Source organism: Zonotrichia albicollis, chromosome 2 (assembly GCF_047830755.1).
Source record: "Zonotrichia albicollis isolate bZonAlb1 chromosome 2, bZonAlb1.hap1, whole genome shotgun sequence".
NCBI classification, from domain to species: Eukaryota; Metazoa; Chordata; class Aves; order Passeriformes; family Passerellidae; genus Zonotrichia; species Zonotrichia albicollis.
In genome coordinates, this window is record NC_133820.1 from 10,892,912 (window position 1) to 10,908,556 (window position 15,645).

Below are 15,645 nucleotides of genomic sequence, written 5' to 3' on the forward strand. Positions count from 1 at the left end.
CAAATTAGGAAATCTCTTTAGGAACAGGTCACAGCTGCCACAGAAAAAATATAGCTCAGGTACATGGAATCTTTATAGTATGGATAGCATATCATTGCTACCATCCAATTTCATTTTCCTTTAAATGAAGAAGGCAAAGATAATCACATTTGCAAGGAGAAAACCAAGAAACTTTAGACAGGTGACTACTTCTAAAAATTAACATAGAAATGCTAAATGCAGGGTGCCAAATGCTAATTTGTCTCTAATATGTCTCAGTTATATTTAGCTACAAGTGTCGCTGCTTGAATGGAAAAGAGACAGAACAGGGAATCCTTAAACAGTGCCTTAAAAATGAGGGCTTTAAGCATGACTTTTAGGTCAATGCATATATCTCCCTGCTTTTCACAAAATGAAACTGAAGTTAATCAGCATCTTATATAAAATGCAATATAAGTTAACAATTTATTTCTAAGCCATGTATATATATCAAGTGAGGAGGACTGTCATTTGACTTGAAGCCATCACATACCATTTGGGCCACAGTCAGTTATCTTACAATACAGTCTGACCTCTACTTGATTTTAAAATAGGATAATCTCCTTCAACTGTGTATGAACCTTGAACATTATCAAAAACAGTTTTATTGCATCAACGATTTATTAATAGTCTTATATTAATAGTAATGTAGCTTTGACTTTACAAAGTCATAAAGATGATGAGAAACACAGTCAAGACTTATTGTGCTACCTATTTTATTTTAGGCTTCTAAGGCAACCTCATGACACAATCAGAAAAACTATCCTGAAAGCAAGAGCTACAAAGGAAAAAACAACAGAATACGCATGTATCGTCCCAGTTCAACAGCAGAGCAGGAAGGATACAGACAGCATAATGAGTTCAGACAAATGCTGGAACCTTTCAAGTACCAAACTGTCCTGCTGCCAGCTGTGCTTGGACCTGCAGGAGTGCTCGTGCTGAGACAGGTGAGCTCTGGACAGCAGCAAGGGAAAGGTGTGGCAATGTGCTAAACCAGATTCCCTTTCCAAGGAAAGCGCTGCGGAATGCCCAAAGCCTCCCATTCAAAACAGCCCTGAGCAAGGAGGAACAAGGAGGAAATGTTCCTCCCCAAGTGTTTCTGGTTCCCAGCTCTCACCCTGCCGTGTGCACGGTCACTTGTGGAGCTGCTGGCCCCATTGCACCACAGTTCAAACAAAGAGCGGCGAAGAAAGTACAATATTCTATAACTGGCATTTACAGCATTGGCCTTGGACTCCTAATCTTTACCAGACGGGCACACAAATCAATCTATCAGCTCATAAAGGTATGCTTTTTAACCTCCAAAACAGATGGGATTGGCCAGAAACGTCTGGCATGTCAAACTCCTAATCGAGGCTGCCCTTTGCACAAAATAACCCACTTAAGTTGAGGCATGGTTGCACTGTAACAGACATTAGTCTGTGGGAAACCCATTTAACTGTCACATACTCCCGCCACTCTTGCTCTCCCTTAATTAAGCCTAATGCCTTATGCTTTGACCTTTTGTTCTAGCCTATTAACCCTATCTAGTACAAGTTCAAATATGTTAAACCTAAAAGTTTGCTTTTAATATTAAATGCCGAGCTGCAGAAAGAGTGAGGGATGCTTCTCTACCTTGCAAGTTACCAACCCCTGTGTTCGTCCCCAAAGACAAAATATGTTCAAACACTAATCAGTTTCACAACAAAAAAAGTGGAGTTTCTTCCACTGGCATAGTGGAACATGCCAGATATTTTTCCTCTTCAGAGGAGGGTGAGGGAAAAAAAAAAAGTGAAACTTCTGCAAGCAACTTCATATCCTCAGGCTTTTGGGTTTTTATCCAACAAGAAAAGCACATGCTATCAGCCAAGATCATACTGCACTCATTTGCTATTCTCTGAAACCCATCATTAAAAATAAGACATAATTGGTTTACAGTGACCAATTTCTCCTCAATTAAAGGCTGCCTCTGCCAACCTTCCTCACACTGAGTCACCATCTTGTTCCTTTGACAAGACACTCACAGTTACTATTAGTATGTAATTCTCATATGCATCTCCAGGTGAGTTGCATCCTTTGAAGTTTCTCAGACTTGCACAGACTTAAACAAAGACATAATTTATTCATTCTAGCTACACACTTTTCCTCTTACGCAAGCTCAACTAAAGCATGGCTGCCTTCTGCTCCACTATCTCTTTATTCACAAAGGTTACACAGCACCAACAAGGCCAGCAGATATGTCTTTAAAGCAGTACTCTTTTGGAGAAAGTCTGCCCTAAGGGTCCAGAGCTCTGACTTAAACAAGAACTCTAATCCCAGTGACAATAACAAACCCCTGATCAAGACACTACTGGACTCCACAACAAAGCTATTTATGCATGCAAGTAAGCTTGGTATACCAACAGAGGTATTCCACAATTAATGCTCATAACTAGTAAACAAACCTATTCCCCACCCAAAAAAAACCAACAACGACTGCCCATAACTGCTTTATAATATAGGTTAGAAACAGAAAACAGAATGCCAGCTGTGTGAAGATTACCAGCCATGTGTACACTGACAAACGTTCTCAAATCTTTAACTTGACCACCTTACTGACAAGTTGAACATCCTTCTTTAGAGTTCATGCTTCTGGAACTCTGACTAAATAGAACTCCTTTTACAAACAGGAAACAATCTTGAACCAAAGCTCTGAATTACTCTGAAGATGTGAAAGATTTCAAAGGGCTTGTTCCCACAAAAGCCTCTGTCTACTAAGTTCTATTAAAGCTGTATAAGAGACCATCTGCTGCTGATCACAACAATTCTCCAGTTTTAAATTGCTAATTAATTAATTATGTTTTAATTCCAAAGTGCCTGTCTTACTGATTCTGAGACCAGCAAGTAATAGAATTAACTTTTCTCTAAATACAATTGCTCAGACAACTATAAGATGCACTACAGCAACATTCAACTTTTTTGTAAAGTCAAATAGAAAAAACATTGTGGGAGAAAAAATTGATTTCTAATCTCAATTTCTGGTTATTTCCAAAGCATTGATTCTGGTTAAATCCAGATCCCTACAATTTAAAAAGTGCATTTATTTTTCTAGTTATTTTACTTGGCCATATTCTATTGTGTTGGAGATGCTCAAACAGCACTACACAGACCAATGTTGTATTTGAGTAAAGTCAGGCAACGCATGGAATTATTTAAAATAAGAGAAAAACACATCCTTGCATCTGCAATCTGTGTCATTACAACGGATATGGGAAAGCTCTGCAGGCTGGGATTTGGTATGACTGCCTCCAGCTTCTAGACCTTCCCTACTAATGCTCACAAAAGTTGCCACTGGAGGCAATGCAAATGAGTCCTAAGAGAGACAAGAAACAAAACAACAACTGCTTGTCAACCATTACATGCCCAAATTGTATTCTTTATGCTCATCAGCATTCTCAAGTTCTTAGGCACGCATGCAGGCCCACCGAGGACAGTGGGGCTACTCAAGTGAATAAAATGACTCACAAACCAAAGTGCATATACATAAGCAATCACTGGACAACACTCGGGGAATTATTCCCTGGTATCAAAGAGAAATAGGATTTAGGAAATGGGAACCAAGGGAGCAGATCTGAACCAAATGACAGCAATGCTAAATGTCTACAAGCCATTGTAATGTAATATCTAATAATGATTTTACTGTGACGGTCCCTTGCCACACAAGCTCAATTTGGATCTGTTTTATTTAAAAAATAAGAGAGATGGTAACACAGTGTTATTTAATCTTCTCTTTCACTCTGAAATTATATGTAAATCAAGTTCTTCACTATCTAGCTACTTCCCAAACAGGTGGGCTAATCTTCAGAACTTAACTGCAAATTACACACAAAAATTCAGACATTACAAAAATACTTATTTTTCTTTCATCAGCACACATATTAAAAAGAAACCCAACTCTTACAGTAAAAGAGAGGGATTAACTTGAACATTTATCACTTCAAAACATATTATAATCCTAAAAGGCTTATACATGACACACAGCTGTCTGACAGCTTTGGCAAGACAAAGAACAAACCCCAAACCAAAGACACAAGGTAAACAACCCAAACAAATTATTTACCTTGAATGTGGTTCCATTAGGAAAGCTCTTCCTTCAGGAGTCCAAGGATGCAGTAATTGTCTTCCTCAAAAATTTCATGCTTGATCTGAAAAGAACAGCAGAAATTGCCCTATGAAATTCTGCAAATCATTCTTTCCTACCTAATATGCCTTGATCTACTTTCTTACTGTTGGTGTAACAGAGAGCAATGCTTTATTTTGTTTAATACAAACAGCAAATAACATTTTCATATCAGAAGAAAAACGTAGTTCCAAATTTCAGAAATCAAGATCTTCCAGACAGAACCATGAGTAAAACTAGCAGAAACAACTCATGGTGTCTAGACTTGTACTAAGGGACATTATTCTGCAAGAACAAAATCCACATTCAACTCTAAGCCAGAATCCTCTTTTCCTTCCTTTCATTCAAAAAACAGCTGTGACATGAAAGCCCTCCTTCCTATGTAGTGGTTACTGCTTAACACTTCAAACTTGCACCTATGAACATCAAAATCAGTTTTTAAAGAGCCTCTTTTAATTTACATATACATAAGGAAAAGACAAGAGTATAGTATAACAGGCGAGCTAAATGCAACAAAATTTGTTCAAAAAGAAAATAAACGAGCAGAAATTGTAATATTTGCTTTTGAGAGATTTAAGAATAGTATATAACACTATTTTGGTTTAGTTAGAGAATGTTATTCATTACAATCCCAACCTTAAAAGCTCTTCTCAGCACTTGTCCATTATTCTTAAGTGAAATTTTGTTAAAGGTTGTAAACTTAAGAGCTAGCCCAGATCATTCCTATTTCTACTATTTCAGCCTTGTTGTTGTGACAAGCCTCACTATTAAAGGTCTTTTTTTGGCTATCACCAAAGCAGCAAGCTTATTATGCATGGAGTCAACTTTAGATACAATAAAATACACTTTAAAAAATTAAAAAGCAGATACTTTCCCCACCACTAAGCTGAACTTTCCCCTCCCTCCTTCTGCTTGGCAATACAAGAGTTCCTCTCCTTATTTCAACACCTTTAGCCTCTGTTCCCACAAAAAAATGCTTACAGAAGCTTTTTAAACACAGAATTTCTCTAGCATGGAGGAACCTGCAGGTGGATCCAGGTGGGTAGGATAGAGGGGAAGAATGGGAAGTGTGTGTGCTGGGGCACATCTGAGCATTTCCCCCTCCACAAAACCACATGGGTCCAAGCCAGATGAGAGAAAACATCTAACTCTGACCACTGCAATGTGCTTGCTAACTAGAAAAAGAGATACAGGTGTTGATCAATGGGTCACCATCCAAAAAACACCTATTCAAAGCTTGCAGGGACATGAAATAACAGCAGCATGCTGGACTACAGCCAGCACCAAGACCCAACAAAAGATGCCCAACAATGGAGGCAATTAAGCTGAAAAATAAGTAAATACCCTGGAATACTACATGCAGACACTATTTTAAATCCTTCTTCCACATAGATAACAAAATGAAAAGGTAAGTTGCACCACAGAAGGGGCACAGTCCTCAAAATTTGTACTTAGTAAGGGGGGGAACAAAGATCTACCATCACAGTAGAAATTAACAGAGAAATGACAGGTACGGTGACAAAGGTGCTAACAAACAAACACAGTTCAAAGCCTCCTCAACTCCATTTCACTGAAAGGGTAAATAAGCTGGGTCTGGAATCTTTTATAGACAATGAAAAACAGGACAAGAGGTCCCAAAGAGCAGAAGAAAGCAGCGCTATTAAAATAACAAGCCACCTGAATTTGAGAAAAATAGTTAAAAATTTTCCAGTAACTGGCCTGGAAATAGTTAATAGAAAATCCCAGTATTACTGCTCTGTACTATAGAGGTAGACAAAATGTTTTGAACTTAGTCATTCTTACTTCCAGGAGAAGAGAGATTGCTATGCAGTAGGAAAAAACACAGAAGAAACACAAAAACACACTCCATACAGTACTGCCATCAAGGTGAAATGTATAGATGGGATTTCCTTGAGGTCAGCATTCAACAGTCTTTTTTGTATTATTCCAAGTGACTACAAAAGGTTTATGAGAGTTCACTGAAAAGACAACAACAGAATTTGTTATTTCTGGGAAAAATTCCATATTCCTTCAGCATGCTTTAAAAATTGAAGAAGAAAAACGAAACTTTTCTAGAGTAATATTTTATTCCCAAACTCTCTGCATCTGAGCCACTCACTTTACACACCTTACAGTTTTTAGAATGTTGATCTGTGTTGTTTCATGGACTACCAAATGCAAGATACATGATAACACAAACACCATCACCAAGGCCATCTCCTGGGGCAAGAACCATCATAATTTCTTTTTACATCTGAGGCAAGCTCTGCTTTTGACATCACTGAAAAGCCTTTTCAGTTCACCTTCCCTCTCTCTTTTCACAGTGATGGGGCACAGAGAAGAAGCAGAAAGCAGGTAGATATGAATCTTAAAAGTTTGCTGTGTAAAAATAATCAGAACAACAATACCAACTCTAGGACCAATGAGAACAAAAATATGGTTCATCTGTGAGCAAGATGTAAGATCTGTAAGCAAGATTTACTTCCTTGGATACATTTCAACACAGGACTTCATGGACTATTTTTTGGGGAAAATTAAATACTCCCTTATTTGTTTTCAAATAATAGTTTCATCCAAGACTGGAACACATTTTACATCTAGCACCTGATCTCTCTGCAAGGACTCCCTCACAACTTCCTTTCTTGAGAGGAGAAAGATGATCCTCTCAGAAGTCTTTCCCAACACCCAGTTTCTCTCCTACATTAAACTCACAGTCTTAGAAACCAGTGACTAAAACAGAAGATCTGTAGCTTCTGCTTTTAGTCTGATTTTGTCTACAAGCAACATTGGTTTTCCTCTGCTGAAGGCAATTTGGAAATAAGTGGTATGAAAACAAAATTTCACTCAAGACAGGCAATTAAACAAGAGCAATGAGCTCCAATAACAATTTAAGTATGAGAAGACTATGCCAGGAGGGGTTTGACCCAAGCTAAGATGTCTAGCAACTGCTTCTTCCCCTTTCTACACATGAATATTTATTTACATGAGTTTTAGTTTCTGTTCTCCTTCTTCAACCATCAAGCCAAGTGACCTGCAACAGACAGCCAAATAAATTACCAAATTAATTCTTTCAAGTGCTAAATAGGTCTGTGAGCATTTCCAAGTATTTGAAATAAATAATCCAGAAACCCTAAAGAGCAGGCATTTCTCTCTACCAAAAGAGTCTCTCTGCCCACTTTTCCCAAGGAATATCTTCCCACTGGGAAGCACATGAGTTTTCACATGATCCCAGATGTTCACCAGAAGTACTGGGTGCCAACCCTTGTATGCTGCTCTCGAATTCAGTCTTTTCCAATGCAACTAGTGAATCTCTAACACCAAAATGTGGAAAAGCAATGCCACAACCCCGCTAAACACTTCCCCCCGTTTGCTGCAGGCAGGCCAGCACAGCTCAGAGTTACTGCTCTTATCGTTTTGGGCTGCTGGCAGGAAGAAAGAGCAAACCACAAATGCTGTTACCATTAACCTTTTTGTCTTTAGTTCAAGGCTGTTTAGACAGACTGTCAAATTTATGCTTTCTATCTTTTTTGTACATTTATGCATATTCTTTCACACTTTCTCCTCTTGCTCAGGCTTCACTCCTTACCCACCTTTCTCCTTGTTTGTCATTGCCTGCCCTCCTGGGCAGCAATGATTTATACTTCAAACTTTGCACTTCTTGTCCCAAAAGGGTATTTAAGCTTTTTAATCCATAGGATAGCTATTCTATTAACCCTGCCTCCAGCTCATCACCCAGCCCATCACTCAGCAGGTGGGAGATGATGCAAGCACCCTGCAAGGGAGAGGTGGCCACCAAAGCCCCCCATGGAAAAGGGGTTGTGCCCCCAAACTAGGCACCCAGCTGGGAACCCCAAACCAGGCTCTCTTCTGGATCCCCTCCACTCCCTGTACATTCACATACAGGAAAAAGAAACACAACCAACAAGACTTGTGGGGTTGGAGGTACAGGCAAGCTCTGAAGAACTATTCTAAAATAATAATTCAAAAGTCTTATGGTCTTCATGTCTCCTCTGACAGCTCTGCAAGGAGGTGTCAAGCACAGCCCCGGAGCAGGACAGCTGACTGGGGGAAATGCAACTCCCTGGCTTTGCCTTGAGCAAGTTTATACATGTGCTTGGCACGGTGCAGAACAGGGTTTATCTTTTACTGTAGCCATGGCCTGAACTGTCCCTGGTAAAGTTAACAGAGCTCTCACTGCTAGTGATAATAAAGCTGGCACTACAGAAACTTTTTGCCAATGCTCAAAGCCTGAAAAATAAAGTTTGCTCTGAAGAGACAAAATAAGCTTTAAGCAAGCAAGACTCTGTCAATTCTTTTAAGCAAATCCTGCAATAAGCAAAACCACAGGCAAATACAAGCACCATAAAGTTAATTCATGTTTGGATTAACTGAATCACTTGAGTTTTTCCTGATGCCTTTTACAGGACAAATTTACCCCAAACACTGCAGGTGATACAGCCAGTGATTAGATCACCCTTTTAAGTTTACAATATAAAAACATTATTTACTTTTACGTCTTTATCAACATAGTTTTTATGACTATAATAAATTTTGGTTAGCACATCTTTCACTTCAGAAGAAGAAACAAGCATGGGAAGCAGAGAGGAAGAGCATGTTTTTATCTGCAATTTTCTGCCAAAAGACTAAAAGGGAAAAAACCCCAAAAACCTCAATCCAGCATGGTTTGGCATTTGACTGCATGCTGTGTTCTGTGCACGCATGGCCTACAAAACCTGAAAGCCATTGATAGGTCCTGCTCATTAGATAACCCAGAAGCACAGGCCAGTCTAGCAGCAGGTCAGATTTCACCCCTGCCCAAAACAAGCAGTCACTACTCCCTGCCTCCTCCATGGCACACTCAGAACACAAACACCCTTACATACACATTTCACTCATGGCTAACTCGCTGCCTTGCTCTGGAGGCCATGTCAACTCTATCTCAGGAGACCACTGACAGAACAACAAGTCAAACTTCTCCACCACAAGTTTGGAAACACAGCAGCAAAAATCCCAAAGCTGCCTGAGCACCGTTCTCGATGAGAATTTCTGCCTTCCAAGATGTTAGCTACTCATGCCCATAGAGCAGAATTACTCAGATGCCATTAAATCTGATCCCAACCACAAGATATCCTCAGCTCAGAGAGCTTTTGTCATCTGGCATCTTAATGTGTCACTCTCTCATGTGTTCAGTCAGCCCTGGAAGCAGCAAATCGCATTTGTGTATTAAAGAAAACGTTCCCTGCTCGCTCAGGAATACACATCCCCCCTTCCACAAGTGACTGCTTCCTCCCCACAGCTCCTCGCAGATTGGATTCGCACTCTTTGTTAAATAAAGCTTTACGGTATCTCTGAACATTTATAGTGCCATGACTCAGTTAAATTCTAATCAGCCTGTGAGCTGTCTGACACTGCAGCAGGTCCCCTCAAAATAAAACGAGGAATAATATAGTCTCCAGATTCCAGAGAGATGAGGCAAAAGAGGACAACTTCCACTTCAGCCTGCTTAACAACAACATAACCCCAAAGCCAGGAATCCCACTGTTTTTTTCCAACACCTTCAACATGTGTCAAGCATTTTATCTGAATCCTTCTTTAAATTAAAAGCCCAGTAAATCAGCAGGATACACAAGACCGAAGAAGAAAGGTGCAGCACAGACACAAGGCTGTCTGCTCGCTACAACGCTGCCCCCGTTTTGCCTCTAGTACGTTTCCTTATGTTTCACTACCTTCCAACTTAATCACCCACTGACACTTCGAAAGAAGAGCCTCAAACAACATGTTCTTTAGGGAAAAACCAAGGGTGGAAGTGAGAGGAAGAAAAAATTTTAAAATTCACCTTTAGAGGGCTTCGGGGACACACCAAAAAAAAAAAACCAAAAAAAAAAAAAAAAAAAACCACACCACGTCTGGAAAAGTAACCTTTAGTCTAGAAGGGAAACAGCGACGTCCCTAAGGAGCCCGGAGCGATGAGAAGGCATCTTTGGGGGGCGCAGGGAGTCGAGCCCGAGCCGCGGCCGAGCGGGGCCGGCGGCGGCAGCCCCGGGCTGGCTGCGGGCCCGCAGGTGGCGGCGGGCGGGCAGCGCCAGGGCCGGCAGGAGGCGGCGGGGGCGGCGTGGCCTTGCCCGCAGCCCCGGCAGCGAGGCCGCGCCGCCGCAGCCGCTGCGCACCGGGGAGCGCCTGGCCCCGGGGACCGCTGGCACCGGCCCACCCAAAGGGGGGCCCGGCGTGCGCTCGGCGCTCGGCGAAACACCGGCGGGTCCCGGGGGGACGGAGTAGTAACTTTTCCGTGCCGGCGGCTCCCCCAAACCCACCGCGGCCGGGCAAACTTTCCGCCCGCGCCGGGGGTGCCGCGGGGCGGCCGCCGGGCTCACCCCGGCATTGTTCCCCGGTGCCGCCGCCCGGCAGCGCGGCCCCGGCCCGGCCCGCCCCGCTCGGCCATTTCCCCGGCGGAACAGCGCCGCACTCACCCCGCAGCCGCCGCGGCTCCTCCCGGGCGGGCTGCCCGAGCCCCCCACAGCCGCTCCGGCCGCACGCCGCCCCGCTGCCGCGGCCGGTCCCCGCGCTGAGCTCCGGGGAAGCGGCGGCCGGCGGAGCCGAAGCGGACGGACAGACGGACGGACGGACGGGTCCCCGCGGCTGGAGGACAGGACAGGGCTGGACAGGGCAGGACGCGCCGCCTCCCTCCCGCCACCTCCGAGCCCGCACGTCCCCCCCGCCCCGCGCATCCCCGCGCACATACAGGGCGAGCCGAGCTCCGCTGCGCTGCTCTCCGCGGCTCGGGGCTCTGCTGCAATGCCTGCGAGGCTGACTTTCAAAGCCTAACCCGCAGCCGCGATCCTCCCTCTCCGCCTTCCACCTCGCCCGCCGCGGCGCAGCCCGGCCCCTCCCCGCGCCGCGCCATTCATCTCTCCAGCCAAGTTTCTTAACCCTTTGGTGCCCTCCCGGCAGGAGGCAGCGCGGGATGCGGGAAGCAGGGATGCGCCCCCCGCCCCGCCCCGCCCGGCCAGGGCAGGGCAGGGCGGCCGCTCCGCACGTACGCGCATCCCAACCCCTCCTGCCCTCTCCAATTAATCTCACTGAAGTCGCGGAGCCCCCGGGAAACAAACTTGAGAGCGACAGCACCAGAGGACCCGTATCTAATGAAAGCGGCAGTGGCTTAAAAATAACACTTTTTTTTTTGGTTGTGATTTTTTTTTTTTCCTTTTCCTTTCCCCCTTTGGCTGCTTTGGAATAATAGGGGGGGGAGTGGGTGCTGCTAGTGTTACTGGTACTTATCGGTTTAGAGCTTATGTTTTCAGCATTTCCTCCGAAAAACACTCGCTAGAAACTCCAGTGCTATTATTACTATTGTTATTGTTATTATTATTGTTATTGTTAGTACCGCTATTTTGAAGGAAAAGCCGGGATGCTCCCGGCACGGGAGGGCAGCGGCCCCGGCACCTGCGGCTGCTCCCGGGCGGCGCTGCCCCGGCCGCGGCCCTGCCGGCTCCCGGCACGGCTCCTTATCCCTGCCCCAGCCTCCCAGAGCACCGGGAGCAGGGAGCATCCCTGCTGGCTCCCGGCACGGCTCCTTATCCCTGCTCCAGCCTCCCAGGGCACCTGGGGCAGGGAGCATCCCTGCCGGCTCCCGGCACGGCTCCTCATCCCCTGCCCCAGCCTCCCAGGGCACCGGGAGCATCCCTGCCCGCTCTGCCAGGGCGCCCGGCGCTCCCTGTGCCGCGGGGGAAGGAGGACAGGCGGGGGAAGCGCTTTCAGCATCGGGGTAGACCGATCAAAGTCATGCTGTCTGCCCACGTGGCAAATAAATACAGTTTGGGAGGGGGAAAATAAAAATAAAACAACACGGAGTTGGGCTTCCCAAGAAGAGTCAGCCCTACGCTTTGGTAGGCGACGTCCCCAAACCTCTGCTGTCAAAAATTGCACTGAATGTCAAGTTGTTCTTTAGGCTTTGCTGCCACCAAAGAGAGTACGCAGCGATACAGGCTGAACTTGGCTGTATAAACGAAGCTACAAAGTGCATGCGACCTTCATCGCACCTCCTGTGTGCCCGTGTTTAACAAACGTCTCGACGTGTCGCACACTGTCTGCCAAACCTCTGCAGAGTGCTCCATGATACTTCACTACTGCGAGTCAAAGACTGACGGAAGAGAAACAAATTTGTTTGCAAGTCACATATAAACTGCATGGTAATTACTGCATTAACACACGCCAACCTTTTAGTTTTAAAGCTCAGGTAAAATAAATGATCTGCTCAAGCGTCTTCTTAGTAAGAGATTAATATTAAAGGAATGTCCACTTTAAAGAAATCAAAAGGGAGTTACGTTTATGAAAAGCTAAACATTTTAACTGAGTGATAACATGAATGAAAGTAGATGTAGGAATGTTAAGCAAAACCTCTTTCACTTTGGAATGTACGGATTGTGTACAGGCTTAGAGTGGAGCTAGTAATGTATTACTTGACCTATTTTTTTAAGCCAATGAAAGATTTAGGTTAACTTCATCATGTGTTTTTAACCACTTTCTTCCAGACATGCAGCAGCGTTTTCTAAAGCCATTGCATGTCACAGTGTTTATACAAGCCTCTTTTTGAGAACATGTCTCATAATATAGCCTGATCCTACTTCCATTAAAAGAATGGGTTTGCTCTTCATATCCATTATAGGCTCATTAGCAAATTTTGATCGTAAAGAAATTATCCTTAATTTTTTTATTTCACAAAGAATCTTCATCTCAAATTTTTTTCAATGCTAAGCAGCTGAGTTATCTAGGGAAAAGGAAATTTTCTCATTACTGCAGCAATTTATCTGCTATTTCAATCAAGAGTGTCTGTAGTAGAGACGTCTTTCATTCTTAACCTTAGGGAATGTATTGCGTAGATGAGAGACCTACAAAATGAGGAATCTTGGACAAGCAACAGAAAAAAACGTGTGTGTGGAGTATTTGTTAAAATTATTGTTGTCAGGTAACACATAGTTGCTTGAGGACACAAGTTTAGGAAGATACTGAGACTGTATTAAATAATAAAACATAAAGATTTAGTAGGTTATTTCCACTACTTAATAGCTGTATCACAGTGAATGGTACCACTAGTCCATGTTTACTTAACTATGAGAAATCTAACAATCTACCGAATAAATATCCTGTGCAAGTAAAGGAAAAAGTCCACCACACAGTAAAATCCACCTCTCAAGAGGTATGGAAGTACTGATGTGTATTTGTTGGTCCTTTCTGAACCTTCTTCAACCAAACCTAAACACAAACATAAAATGTGAGCATCCCTGGCTGTACCCACCTACCATCTGTGGGTGGTGTCTCTACCTTCACTTTCCTATTGATATCACAAAACAGGACACTTTGTTTGATTTTTTTTTTAAGGGAATTCATCACTATAAGATGCTGTTAAATGGAAGGCTGATTGTGACAGGGAAGCATAAACTACCTTTGCATCAGTCTTGGAAGGGAAAAGCTTCCAAGTATTTATAGAGCTTACATTAGAACTCACTCCCAGAACTGCAAGCACTTACTGGAGAGCTATTGGTGTCATACTTTGGTGATATCAGCAAACCATTTGTTTTTTACATTTATAAAAGTACATCATAATGCACCCCCTCCTTTACAAGACAGAGGGATATATTTTTGACCTAGGAAAATTTCTATCAAAACCAAAATATAACTATGATTGTGACATTCTTGAAGAACAAAATTAATCTGTCTGACCATTTAAAAAATGGTTAAATAAATAGTTGATGCACCTAAAATTTCTCTTTGATAATTTTGATGATAACAATACTGCATTTAAAAAGACAAGAAAAGATGCATCTTCAGTAGCAAACTTTGTCTTTAACTTGCTGAAGCAAAATACCCTGTGTTTTGGTCTATGCCATATGGTTAAAAGACACATATTATCAAAAAATAAATGCAAATGCTGTTTTATTATTCCCAAACCTTTTTAAGCTAATGCTAGCTTATTTTTAAATCACATAAGGTGCTTTGAAGAGCTTGGGAGAACTACAGTTGCTTTTATTTTGATTTTTATTTAAGGTTATCTCAGCGTCTCAAAAAGCTAACCACTCTGAAACTACCTTTTTCAATCACAATAATTAAGGCTTTGCTTTATGGCGTCCAATCATGATATGAGAGGCTTAGGATGTGGTCGAGAAGCTAGCTGGCTTTACAGAAATGCATTTCCAGACTAAATCTTCCTCTAAAATAGTTTGTCAGCCTTACATAGACAAATAATGAAATTCTGTCCTTGACTCAGCCTAGTTCAATTCACATAATATGTCAGATTAGCCACCATTTCAAAGGTGCCTTCCCAAAGGATTAAATCACCTAGTTGTTACAGAATTTAGGGAGGCACACACACACACATAAACCAAAAAATAGAAAATAAAAATAAAAAAGGAATAATTATGAATCCTGTTTATTCAATATAGGACTTCAGAGGAGGTTTGCTTTAATTCATGATTATCATGTAATGGGGTTCATCCATAAATGTGAAGTAGCAAGGTGCAAAAGTCAGCTGTTCTTCAGGAGTACTGTCTGAGAATACCTGAAATCAGTGGGAACCTTACAAGGGTTATCAGAAGAAAAACTGGTCCAGGGAAGGGCTCCTGCAGGGGCATCGCCTGTTTTCCTCATGGCAGCAGCAACTCTGCAACTGCTGGTGGTGGAGTTGAATTACACAATAAAGTGTAAAAGGAACAGTAATACACTCTACAGCTGAAAGTTATAAAAACTACACACCACTGCTTTTTCTTCTACCTGCATTTAAAATTATAAAAGTATTTGTATGCATAAGTCTGTCATTCCCTACTGGAGCTGTTTTCCACTTCCTTTTTTTTTTTTTTTTTAATTACAGAGTCTACTTCCATTTTTACAAGTACTTCCAAGCAGGTCATCTGAGAGGAATGTACCCTTAGCAGCTCAAATTAATTTTTTTTCCCTGCATTATTTAAAAGTAGACTTCAGACCGTGACTATTTATTCTAAGAGTAATAAGCAAAGGACCAGATGCTAGATTCTTTTCAATTACAGAAACATTTAAAGACAGCTGTACCATATAAACTCTCATGGAGGAATCATATGCTTGCAGCATCTGGTGGGTTTTGGCCATGCCCCCAGCACGCCGTATCTGTTCTGAGGCACAAGCTAGGGTGAGGTTTACTTCACCATGTGGGTTTTTGGGGTAGGGGTGTGCAATTTTTTGACCCAAAACGAGGACTAATGTGACCCACAGGGGTCCAAGGATGAGGGAAGAGACGAGGATCTGACTCCATGTTTCAGAAGGCTTGATTTATTATTTTATGATATATATTATATTAAAACTATACTAAAAGAATAGAAGAAAGGATTTCATCAGAAGGCTAGCTAAGAATAGAATAGGAAGGAATGATAACAAAGGCTCTGTCTCCAACTCTCTGTCCGAGCCAGCTGGACTGTGATTGGCCATTAATTACAAACATCCAACATGGGCCAATCACAGATGCA

The 15,645-nt window shown here is 42.7% G+C and overlaps 1 protein-coding gene across 10 annotated transcripts in view; it reads right to left on the minus strand.

Moving 5' to 3' along the window:
* Nucleotides 1-15,645, minus strand: part of NRIP1 (nuclear receptor interacting protein 1) — a 100,203-nt gene that overhangs the window by 57,396 nt on the left and 27,162 nt on the right. For 4 of the 10 annotated variants that reach the window (XM_005489249.4, XM_005489248.4, XM_074532902.1 and 1 more), the window contains exons 1-2: nucleotides 10,896-11,058; nucleotides 4,097-4,181 (exon numbers count right to left, since the gene is read on the minus strand). The gene's annotated coding sequence lies outside the window, so the exon portion shown is untranslated. Of the gene's footprint in view, nucleotides 1-4,096; nucleotides 4,182-10,623; nucleotides 10,834-10,895; nucleotides 11,059-15,645 lie in introns of those variants that run through there. The other 6 variants (XM_074532867.1, XM_074532895.1, XM_074532864.1 and 3 more) reach the window with 2 other exon arrangements.